Genomic DNA, 12,754 nt, shown 5'->3' with positions numbered 1-12,754 from the left:
GATTTTTATCAAGTAACATCATGGTCTCGCCAGCTATAATACCATCAGCAAGTAATATACAATTTTAAATTCTAAAAAGCACGCTTTAATGTTATCAAACAGTTCGTGGTAACGAACTGTAGTAAGGAGCGACCCGGCTCAATAGTAACCAAAACTCTAAAAAATGGAATTTTGATACCAATAGCTACATCAAAAGAATCGCATTTTAATGCTGGTTTTAAATATATAAGTTTCATCAAGTTTAGTCTTACCCATCAAAAGTTACGAGCCTGAGAAAATTTGCGTTATTTTAGAAAATAGGGGGAAACGCCCCCTAAAAGTCATAGAATCTTAACGAAAATCACACCATCAGATTCAGCGTATCAGAGAACCCTACGTAGAAGTTTCGAGCTCCTATCTACAAAAATGTGGAATTTTGCATTTTTTGCCAGAAGGCAGATCACGGATGCGTGTTTATTTGTTTTTTTGTTTTTTTGTTTGTTTTTTTTTTTCCCCAGGGGTGATCGTATCGACCCAGTTGTCCTAGAATGTTGCAAGAGGGCTCATTCTAACGGAAATGAAAAGTTCTAGTGCCCTTTTTAAGTGACAAAAACAATTGGAGGGCACCTAGGCCCCCTCCCACGCTAATTATTTTCCCAAAGTCAACTAATGGTTATTGGGAAGTATACAGGCGTTTTCAGGAGGATTTTTTTGGTTTGGGGGAGGGGTTGAGAAGAGGGGGATATGCTGGGGGAACTTTCCTTCGAGAATTTGTAATGGGAGAAGAAAATTTCCATGAAGGGAGAGCAGGATTTACTAGCATTATTTAAAAAAAAAACAATTAAAAAATAAAAGTGAAAAAGCTTTTTCAGCTGGAAGTAAGGAACAGCAGTAAAACTTAAAACAAACAGAAATTATTACCCATATGAGGGGCTCACCTCCTTCTAATACCTCGCTCTTTACGCTAAAGAATTTTCGGTAATTTCAACTACTTATTCTACGGCTTTTGTGATTCAGGGGGTCATTCTTAATGAATTGGGATAAAATTTAAGCTTTAGTGTAAAGAGCGAGGTACTGACGATGGGGCGAATCCCCTCATATATGTAATAAAAACATGAGAATACAAAAGTTCTTTACGTAAGCTAATTTATAAGTTACGTAAATCTTTTACCAATAAAAAGATTCGTAAGAAATTAAAAGTTCTAGTTGCCTTTTTAATTAACCAAAAAATCGGGGGGCAACTAGGCTTCGTCCCCCGCTCTTTTTTTCTCAAAATCATTCGATCAAAATTATGAGAAAGCCATTGAGCCAAAAAAAAAATATGCAAATTTCGTTTTGATTATTCCTCTGCGGAGAGCCAAAATCAAAACATGCATTGATTCAAAAACGTTCAGAAATTAAATAAAAAAAAAACAAGTTTTTTCAACTGAAAGTAAGGAGTGACATCAAAACTTAAAACGCACAGAAATTACTTCGTATATGAAAGAGGCTGCTTCCTCATCAACGCCCCGCTCTTTACGCTAAAGTTTTTTACTGTTTTAGAAAGAAGAATTGAGAGAAAGAGTCAAACTTTAGCGTAAAGAGCGGGGCGTTGATGAGGAAGCAGCCTCTTTCATATACGAAGTAATTTCTGTGCGTTTTAAGTTTTGATGTCACTCCTTACTTTCAGTTGAAAAAACTTGTTTTTTTTATTTAATTCAAGATGAAGAACAAATAAACCACAATAAGAACTCTGGAAATCCGATTACTTCTCTCTATACAACAGTGAATTAAGGCTATGATTTTTTTTTTTAAATAAAAAAAGAAAGTTTTTTTCAACTGAAAGTAAGGAGCAACATTAAAACTTATAACGAACAGAAATTATTCCGTATATGAAAGGGGTTGTCTCCTCCACGACACCTCACTCTTAACGCTAAAGTTTGACTCTTTCTCACAACTCTGCTTTTTAAAACAATAAAAAAACTTTAGCGTAGAGAGCGAGGCGTCAAGGATGGGACAACCCCTTTCATATGCAGGATAATTTCTGTTCGTTTTAAGTTTTAATATCGCTCCTTACTTTCAGCTGAAAAAACTTGTTTTTTTTATTCAATTTCTGAGCGTTTTTGAATTAATGCATGTTTTGATTTTGGCTCACCGTACATGAATAATTAAAACGAAATTTGCATATTCATTTTTTTTTGGCTAAATGGCTTTCTCATAGTTTTGATCGGCCGATTTTGATAAAAAACGGGGTGCGGGAGGAGGCCTAGTTGCCCTTCAGTTTTTGGCTACTTAAAAAGACAACTAGAACTTTTTATTTTTTTAACGAACGTTTTTATTAGTAATAAATATGCGTAACTTACGAATTAACTTACGTAGCGAACTTCTATATTTGTATATTTTTATTACGTATATGAGGGTTTCGCCCTCTCGTCAATACTTTGCTTTTCAGAAAAGGGCTCATTCACCTGGAAATTTAAAGGGCAAGTGCCGTTTCAATAGTCAAATGTGATTGAAGGGCAACTAACCCCCCTGCCACGCCCACCATTTCCCCAATCACATCCGATCAAAATTTTGAGATAGTCATTTTCTTCAACGTAGTTGAACAAAAAAACTTGTTCAGGACTTATAACCCTTGCCCTCAGTGCAAGGGTTGTAATTTATGATCTGAGGGTAAATAAGGCTTATACAGAAAGGGCTCTCGTATAAACTCCGGATGTGGCTTATTGGATTAGTAATCAGAAGTTCTAATTCCCTTTAAAATATTCAGAGTGAATGGAGGGTGGATACCCCCATCACCATCCTCGGATTTTCCCAAAGTGCATCTGATAAGAATTTTGAGATGGTCATTTGTTGTTGGACCTTTGTAAAAGGCTCATTCGATTGAAAATTGAAGGGGCTTGTTCTCATTTTAATAGTCGAAAACGATTTGAGGGCAAAGTTCCTCCTCCCATCCCCATCATGTCCCAAAACACATTAAGTCAAGATTTTGAGATAGCCATTTTGTTCAACGTAGTTAAAAGATCCGTAAATTATGTTTTAGAGGATGAAAACCTCCCTAAGCCCTTAGGGTAAGGGTTGTTAGTTATGCCCTGGGTAAAAGCCAGTTGAAAATCCTCGAAACAAGAACAAAGGTTTTTATAGAAAAGGTAACTTAAAGTTCGGAGGCTTTTTGGATTGGTAATTAGAAGTTCTAGTAGCCTTTTAAAGATTCAAAAGAATCCGAGGGTGGATGCCCCCCCCCGAACAAATCATATTTTACCTAAATGTATCTGATATAAATTTTGAGATGGCCATTTGTTGTCGTAGCAAATTCAGAAAAAGCTCATTCGATTGGAAGGACCTTTTTTAGTAGTCAAAAGTATTGGAAGGCAACAAGCCCCCCACACTCTTCAATTCCCAAAACACGTCTAATCGAAATTTTGAGATACCTATGTGTTCAGTGTAGTTGAAATGTATGGTAATGATTTCTTTGAGGATGACACCCCCCACAGCCCTCAGTGCAAGGGTTGTAAACTATGCCTCGAATGCATAAGAGGATTTTATAGAAAGGGTGTTCGTATAAACTGTGGAGGGCACTCATTGGATTGAAAATCAAATGTTCTAATTCCTTTTTCAAAAGTCTAACTGATAGGGGGCAGCCACTCCCCCCTTACGTTATATTTTCCGCAAAAGCATTCGATAAATATTTGAGATAGTCATTTGTTCAAACAGAGTCCAAAGATTATATAATAATGTCATTGGGATGAACAGCATCCCCAGAGTGTGGGGTAAAGATTGCAAGTTATGCCCCAGGGGCACATAAGGTTTTAATGGAAGGGGTGGTTGAGTGAACTTTAGAAGAGGCTCCATTGGCACGAAAAATTGTAGTCCTAGTTCCCGTTTGAGATTCAAACATGATGGAGAGCAACTAGCCCCCCCCTCTTTGACATTCTATTTCCCCAGAACACATTGAATTGAAATGGTGATATACCAATTTTATTACCAATAGTCAAAAATCATATAACAGCGTGAACAGCGTTTTTTTTGGGTGAACATAATTACCCAGAGCCCGTATAAGAGGGTTATAAGTTACGCACGGGGCATGTAAGGTTTTTTATGGAATGGCTAGTGGTATAAACTTTTGATCGGATGGAGCTCATTTGATTGGAATTCGGAAGTTTTCATACCCTTGTCGGAAGCTAAAAGTCAAAAGAAAATAGAGGGCAATCAGCCCCCCCAAGCCTGTCATCCCCTAAACGCATCCAATCGAAAATTTAAGAATACTATTTGTTCGGCATTGCTAAAAGGTCCAGTAATTTATGTCTATGGGGATGTGAATCTCCCCACGGTCATCCAGAAAAGGGCTGGACACATATTATGCCTATATATTATTGAGAAAGATATGTATGCTGGAACTTTAATTTCCAAGAAGACGAAGGGTATTGAGGTGAGCCTTTCAGAGAATACTGAGGGGAGTGTTGAACTATATCAAAGCACGTTATGTGTATACGGATTGTCAAATGGGTCCAAAACAGGAATTGCTGAACACATTAATTTTTCGGGAAATGATAAAGGGGATGATCAAAAAGGCAATATTTGCATGCTACCAATGCTACTAAAGCTCCCACCGCTACCACTACCCCATTAATCTATTTACAGTATCAAGGGGAATATGGAAATGAATCAAAAGGCACTAGGTGCATGCCCATTGTCAAAATAGCGTATCTCAAGAACTGATTTGGTTATTAAGTTGGAACTTTCAGATGATACATAAAAGGAAATGTCATCTCACCAAAAAGCAATATGCGCACACTACTGTTAAAACTATTGTTACTGCTACATTTGCTACTACAGCTACTACTAATTCTATTGTAGAGGCTAAGAGCATTGAAATCAAAATTTCAAGAAGTGTATGAACATACAGGGTATCAAAAGGACATATCGGCAATCCCATAGCAGTGGCTAATTGTATCAAATTGAAAAGGATTTAGTGAGAGGGATGTTCTACTGACCAAAAGGCAATAGGCTAACACCACTGGTACTAGTAGTACTACCACTATTCAATACTATTACTGGTGGTATCAGTACTACTACTGCGACTAACATTACAACTATGCCTAAGCGTATAAAGGCGAAATTTCCAAGAAATTTCGAGGAGAGGGGGAGATAAACTTAATCTGAACATGCCCTCTGCATGCAGGTTGTCAAAAGGGTCTAGCAGCAATATCAACAGCAATATGGGACAGTGTTTCCACTATGGGGATTTCCCCCCTAAAATGGGGATTTTTTAAGTCTTTTAGGGGCGAGAGTTTTTTTTGGGATTTTGGGATTTTCTAGGGATTTTTCCTCTCCCTGGACTTTTAGGGAAATTTTGGGGGTTTTCCTTTAATTTGTTCATCATTTATCATCTTCTTGATCAGAGAAGCAGGATATTTCGATTTAGGATCTGTTTCCTTGCGAATTGAACTTGGAATCACGGAGAAGAACTTCTTCAGTTGCTTAAAAATTTTTAACACCAAACAGATTTTGAGATGTACAGGAGTCCTAAGTAACAAACTTGCAACAAAGAACTGTTTGAAACAGTTCCATGCTGATGTGGGCTTCAAACAATAATTTCAGCTTGGACTGTTCTCGATTTATGAAGTCATATGGTTTGTCATTTTTGGGTTGTTTTTTCATAAGATTAATTGGGAGATAGCATGTCATTTTTTTACAGGTCAGATAAATAAAGTTATAATATATTTTGATAGTTTTATAGGGTACCTAGTTGTTCTTATTGTAGTAAATTTTTTTGACAAGAATTGCATGTACGATTCTTTTTCTCCACAGTACTTGTATTATGTTTACGATTTTTGTGTAAAATCAAAAAAACATGAACTCGAACTTGTAGCCAGCTTTATAAGTACTGACGTGAATAATAGAGGTAGGCTATAACTATTCGAACACCTCTCTTACCGTTTCATTACCCTAGTTTTGAACAGACAAACAAACTGACAGCCATTTGACAGCCGTTAAAAACAATGGCAAATGTAGGAATAAATGGATTGTGTGTTTTTGGCAAGCCCACGTACCCAGGGGAAAATCATGAACCTTCATACTATAATTGGTAAATTTTTTTTATTCATTTTTTTTGACTTACAAATAAAGTGAACTTTTTTTATGTTCTTTACAAATATAACAATCACTTCTCTCGCAAATTCAAATTTAAGCACAATTTGAGCTCTTGAAACCAAAATATTTCTAGTTTTGGGGTATAAACAAAGCTTAAAACATTGGTCTCAGCATTGAACTTCCTGCAGAAGGACTATGTGGAATAAACTAGTGCTTTAGAAATCAATGTGAACAATTGGAAGTTTTAAATTTCCCCTGAAAGCGTTTACTTGGGTCCGAACGGACAAGATTCCCTCTGTACTTCAAGGTCAGATACGGCCGTCCCCCCTGATTCAATCGAAGTAGTTCTCAAAGCTGCACAGGCGTTCCATATCAAAGCAGTAGGCCAGATACAGAAAAGGTTCCATTTCGAAGACGACAGTTACAAATATACTGAAATGGTTGACCCAGTGTCAGCCCAATCACTTCAACCTGCCTCTCTGCTACCTTTTGTTAGGAAGTATGGACAGATCCCATGGGACGGAACCAAAACCGAGCAGGAGTGGAGGAGGCAGAGCCTCATCGATATTGAAAACGTCAAAACAATGGATGCCGTGACCTGCTGGTGTTTGGTAGTGGTGAAAAAAAATGCTGCCGGAACAGAATTTGTATCCTAACCTGAAACCGGCAGTATTATTTATTTCCACTGTTCCATTTTTAAATGTCAATGTCGAGAGGTTTTTCAGTGCTGTAAAAGTAGTAAAAACTGACCGTCAGAATAAATTGAAAACATTAACTTTGGGAGGGATTCTAAAAACAAAGTATAGAATGAAAAGGGCTCAAGAAAGTGTGGAATGAGAAGATGATCAGTTACTTCACCACATGATAACGGTGAAAGCTTCAGCCACCATACAAAAAATGTTGAAGACACATCAGGGGAAGATAAGGTCTGATTACGTTTTACCAGTTACGATTGAACAGTATTAAACATCTTGTACTGTAATCTACATTACAGTATTACATTTTCTTTTCTATTTGCTTAATATTATTTGAAGTATATTTGAAGCTATTTGTATTTAGCTGATGATTAAAAAGCACTTTAAACGGCATGACAAGACATTCTATTATGGTAGTGATAGCTAGACTTCAATCTAAGAAGCCAAAATATGTTACCTTTCAATGGTACGGGTAAAATGAGATAGGGAGAAGCGGGTCAGGGAGTAATTAGAAAATGGGAGACTTTTAGGGACTTTGGAACTGAAGATGGGGATTTCTAGGGATTTTTCAGCTCTTTATTAGGGATTTAAAAAATGAGAAAGTGGAAACACTGAAATACTGTGTAAGTTTCTGATGGCTTGGCACTGCAATGAGTTACAAGAAATGTTGCCATATCGAGCGCGTTTATACGCGTTTATGCCTGTGAGCGCGTGAGTGCTGCCCATTCAATTCTTCAAGGTAGTGCACTTTCCCAAGCGAATAAAAACAAAATTGGCGCGTTTTCACGCCAATTTTTCATCTTTTCTTTTTTCAAAGGTTCAAACGTTATTAATTTCCAGAACTAACAAATGTATTTATATACCGCTCACACTTAAAAACAAGCAAATTTAACAGCTTCACCACATAAAAAAGATTTAGAGCACTTAAAGATTGACAGATAGCATCTGCTTAGCCGTTTTATGGGGTGCTTTTCCGTCATAAGGGCATATCATCCACAGTCAACACTGAAAAATGAACCTTTTTTTATTCGAAAAGTACTATCAAATAGCTGTAAAGTCTTGTAATTGTAGAGTATTAATCTATTAAATATCCTATCAAAACAATTTGTAACGCACTGATTCCAATGCTATCGTTATTATTTTTGGTACTTGTGGATTATACGCCACTTACTCAAGTATACGCTGTGTAAAATACGATAAGAAACCTGTTTACTCTGGCAGTGTTAAACATAATTTTCTTACGCTCAGTGGAAAACAAGTGGCGGGTGATAGAATACATTGGAATTTTACAATTTTTTCTATATATTTGCACATTAGGAGTGGTACGCCCACCCTCCTAATGTACGAATTTATTGCCCAAATTTGTTTCAAAAATATTATATTTTCATCAATTTTTTTCGCTCATTTCAATTTTTTCTCTACACTCTCCTTGAAGGTGAATAAAAGCATATCAAGTTATCCTTTTTTATTCAGAAAAACAACGAACTACCGAGTGATGAGTTAAAAAAAAAAGAAAAAGAAAAAGAATTATATGAAGTTTAGACAAAACAATAAGAAACTAATCATTGAACGAGAAAAAAGGAAAATCGTTTTAAACCAGCTGCGGTCACACAATAGAAATGGAACACAAACATATTTTTTATTTTTTATTTAAAGTCAAAATATATTAAATTAAAATATATAAATTAAAGGTCATATAAAATACTTAAGTAAGTCACTGAAGTTGCATTACACGAGATTCAGCCCAAAAACAAGTTAAACCAAAGAATTTCAAGGAAATAAAGTAAAAAATACACAAAACTGTCAACTCTGACCTGAAATCATAGGCAGCGCAATAGCGCTGCCTAAGTAAAGAGAGAGTAAAGAGCCAGGGCATTTAGAATGATTTGACGTAGAAACTTCGGAAAGTGCTCATTCGATTGGAACTTAAAACGATTAAAGCCCTTCTTAATAGTCGAAATTGATTGGAGGGCAACTAACCTCCCTCCCACGCCCAATATTTTCCCAGACACATTCAATCAAAATTTTGAAATAGAAATTCTGTTCAACGTTGTCGAAAGGTCCAGAAATTGTGTATTTGAAAATGACCCTCCCCTCAAAAAAAAACCTTCAGGGCAAGGGTTGTAAGTTATGCCCTGGGGGCATTTAAGGTTTATATAGTGGGCATTTAAGGTGATCGTATAAACTTTGAAAGGGGCTCATTGGATTGTTAATCAGAATAATGGTTCCCTTTTTGAGATTCAGAGTGATCGGAGAGTTGACCCCCCCCCACATACGCACACACCTCTTATTTTCCCGAAATGGATATGATAAAAATTTTGAGATGTCCATTTTTTGTTGTAGAAATTTTGAAAAAGACTCATTTGATTGGAAATGGAAAGGGCTAGTGCCCTTTTTAATAGTCAAAAACGATTGGAGGGCAACTAACCCCGCTCCCACGCCCACAATTTCCCAAACATCCAATCAAAATTTTGAGATAGCCATTTTGTTGAAGGTAATTGAAAGATCTGGAAATTGTGTCTTTGAGGATGACAACCTCCCCAGAGCCCTGAGGGAAAGGGTTGCCTAGTTATGCCTAGTTAGACATAAGTTATGCCTCAAAATTTTGACTGGCTGTGTTCGGAAAATGAAAGATCTTGAGAGAAGGGCTGCTTGCCGTCTAATCTTAATAAAAAGGACACCAGGCACTCGTGCTGTAATAGGAATGCAAAGGGTAGGACTTCCCCTTCATATATCTAGTTAGAACATTTAAAACACGTAAAAACAAAGTGGAAACATTCTAAATTCTGATTTATTAAGATTTTAAAGGATTATTTTGCATAAATAGCATTATGTTACATATACGCCATTGTGACAGCTTAGATGCATATATTTTTGATGAATTTAGTTTAACACCCCCCCCCCCCCTCAGCATTCCCTGATGGATTTAACATAAAACTAATACGGAAATCCCCCAGATATATCCCGGACAGTTCTAAAGTTTTAGGCAGAGTAAGGAGCGACACGGCTCAATGGTAACCATAACTCTAGAAAATGGAATTTTCATACCAATAACTACATCAAAAGAATTGCATTTTAATGCTGATTTTAAATATATAAATTTCATCAAGTTTAGTATAACCCATCTAAAGTTACGAGCCTGAGAAAATTTGCTTTATTTTAGAAAACAGGGGAGAAAACCCCCTAAAAGTCGTAGCATCTTAACTAAAATCACATCATCAGATTCAGCGTATCAGAGAACCCTATTGTAGAAGTTTCAAGCTTCTATCTACAAAAATTTGGAATTTTGTATTTTTTGCCAGAAGGCAGATCACGGATGCGTGTTTATTTATTTATTTTTATTTTTTTTCCCAGGGATGATCGTATCGACCAAGTGGTCCTAGAATATTGCGAGAGAGCTCATTCTAACGGAAATGAAAAGTTCTAGGGCCCTTTTTAAGTGATCAAAAAAATTGGAGGGCACCTTGGCCCCCTCTCACGCTAATCCCAAAGTCAACGAATCAAAATTCTGAGATAGCCATTTTATTCAGCGTAGTCGAAAAAGATTTTGAGAGAGTCATTTTGTTTAGCATAGTCAAATAACCTAATAACTATGTCTTTGGGGACGACTTACTCCCCCACAGTCCCCGTGGGAGGGGCTACAAGTTACAAACTTTTACCAGTGATTACATATAGTAATGGTTATTGGGAAGTGTACAGACGTTTTCAGGGGAATTTTTTGGTTAGGGGAGGGGTTAAGAAGAGGGGTATATGTCGGGGTAACTGTCCATGGAGGAATATGTCATGGGGGAAGAAAATTTCCATGAAGGGAGCGCAGGATTTTCTAGCATTATTTAAAAAAAACAATGAAAAAATAAATATGAAAAAGTTTTTTTCAACTGGAAGTAAGGAGCAGCATTAAAACTTAAAACGAACAGAAATTATTACGGATATGAGGGGCTAAGCTCCTCCTAATACCTCGCTCTTTACGTTTAAGTGTTTTTTAGTAATTTCAACTATTTATTCTACGGCTTTTGTGATTTAGGGGTCATTCTTAATGAATTGGGGCAACATTTAAACTTTAGTGTAAAGAGCGAGGTACTGACGAGGGGGTGAACTCCCTCATATATGCAATAAAAACATGAGAATACAAAAGTTCGTTACGTAAGCTAATTTATAAGTTATGTATATCTTTTACTAATAAAAACATTCGTAAAAAATTAAAAGTTCTAGTTGCCTTTTTAAGTAACCAAAAACTCGGAGGGCAATTAGGCTTCCTCCCCGCTCCTTTTTTTTCTCAAAATCATTCGATCAAAACTATGAGAAAGCCATTTATCCAAAAAATATAAATATGCAAATTTTGTTTTGATTATTCCTCTGCGGAGCCAAAATCAAAACATGCATTGATTCAAAAACGTTCAGAAATTAAATGAAAAAAAAACGAGTTTTTTGAACTGAAAGTAAGGAGTGACATTAAAACTTAAAACGAACAGAAATTACTTTGTACATGAAAGGGGCTGCTTCCTCATCAATGCCCCGCTCTTTACGCTAAAATTTTTTACTCTTGTAAAAAGAAGAGTTGAGAGAAAGAGTCAAACCTTAGCGTAAAGAGCGGGACATTGATGAGGCAGAAGCCCCTTTCATATACGAAGTAATTTCTGTTCGTTTTAAGTTTTAATGTTGCTCTTTACTTTCAGTTAAAAAAACTTGTTTTTTCATTAGATTATAAAAGGCACTAGATGGCGCAATTTTGTTTAAAATTTTGTTTGTTTAAAATTAAACTACGTGGATGGATTCAGCTTTCTTGGGCTGTAAAAAAAAAAAAGAAAAAAAAAAAAAAAAAAAAAAAAAAAAAAAAAAAAAAAAAAGAAAAGGTAAGTATCTATATCATGTTTACAGGGATTTTAGTTTTTTATTTTATTTACTTTGAATTTATATCTATTCAACTATTGATACCTAATGCCAATTTGTGAAACAGTTAAAAAAAAATCAGTAGATTTTTAATTTTGCCTACAGACATATCCAGGCATTAGGAGGAAGGGGGCAGAACGGCACTGAGTCAAGCTTTAACGGTAGGATAGAATTATATGTTTTGATTATACCTTTTTGTTTGTCATCTTTTTCTGTGTTTGACTCTTACTCTCAACTCTACTTTTTAAAACAGTGAAAAACTTTAGCGTAAAGAGCGGAGCGTTGAGGAGGGAACATCCCCTTTCATATACGGAGTAATTTCTGTTTGTTTTAAGTTTTAATATCGCTCGTTACTTACAGTTAAAAAAACTTTTTTATTTTTATTTAATTTCTGAACATTTTTAAATTAATGCATGTTTTGATTTTGGCTCTCCGTACATAAATAATTAAAACTAAATTTACGTATTAATTTATTTTTATGGCTAAATGGCTTTCTCATAGTTTTCATCGGATGATTTTGAGAAAAAAGGAGCGAGGGAGTAGGCCTAGTTACCCTCCAATTCTTTGGTTATCTAAAAGGCAACTAAAACTTTTAATTTTTTACTAACGTTTTGATTAGTAAAAATATACGTAACTTACGAATTAACTTACGTAACGAACTTCTACATTCGTATGTTTTTATCACGTATATGAGGGGGTGTTTGTTTTAATGTTTTATCACGTATATGAGCCCTCTCACGACATTCTAGGACCACTGGGTCGAAACGATCACCCATGGGAAAATAGAAAACAAAAAACACAAAAAAAAACAAATAAACACTGCATCCGTGATCTGTTATGGCAAAAAATGCAAAATTCCACATTTTTGTAGATAGGAGTTTGAAACTTCTAATTTAGAGTTTTCTGATACTCTGAATCTAATGGTGTGATTTTCGTTAAGATTCCATGGCTTTTAAGGGGTGTTCCCCCTATTTTCTAAAATAAGGCACATTTTCTCAGGCTCGTAACTTTAGATGGGTAAGTCTAAACTTAAATGAAACTTAGGATTGCCTATTTTTTTGTCATCTTATTCTTCATTCCTACCGAGATATTATCATTTCATTTTTGAATTCTCCATT

The 12,754-nt window shown here is 35.7% G+C and overlaps 1 protein-coding gene across 1 annotated transcript in view; it reads right to left on the bottom strand.

Annotated features, from left to right (window-relative positions):
* Positions 1 to 12,754, bottom strand: part of LOC136036098 (uncharacterized) — a 70,618-nt gene that overhangs the window by 45,188 nt on the left and 12,676 nt on the right. The gene's annotated exons all lie outside the window — the stretch shown is intronic.

The sequence above is a fragment of the Artemia franciscana genome, chromosome 15 (genome assembly GCF_032884065.1).
Source record: "Artemia franciscana chromosome 15, ASM3288406v1, whole genome shotgun sequence".
NCBI lineage: Eukaryota > Metazoa > Arthropoda > Branchiopoda > Anostraca > Artemiidae > Artemia > Artemia franciscana.
Note: the sequence above shows the minus strand (reverse complement) of the source record. Positions and strands in the feature narration are given on the sequence as shown.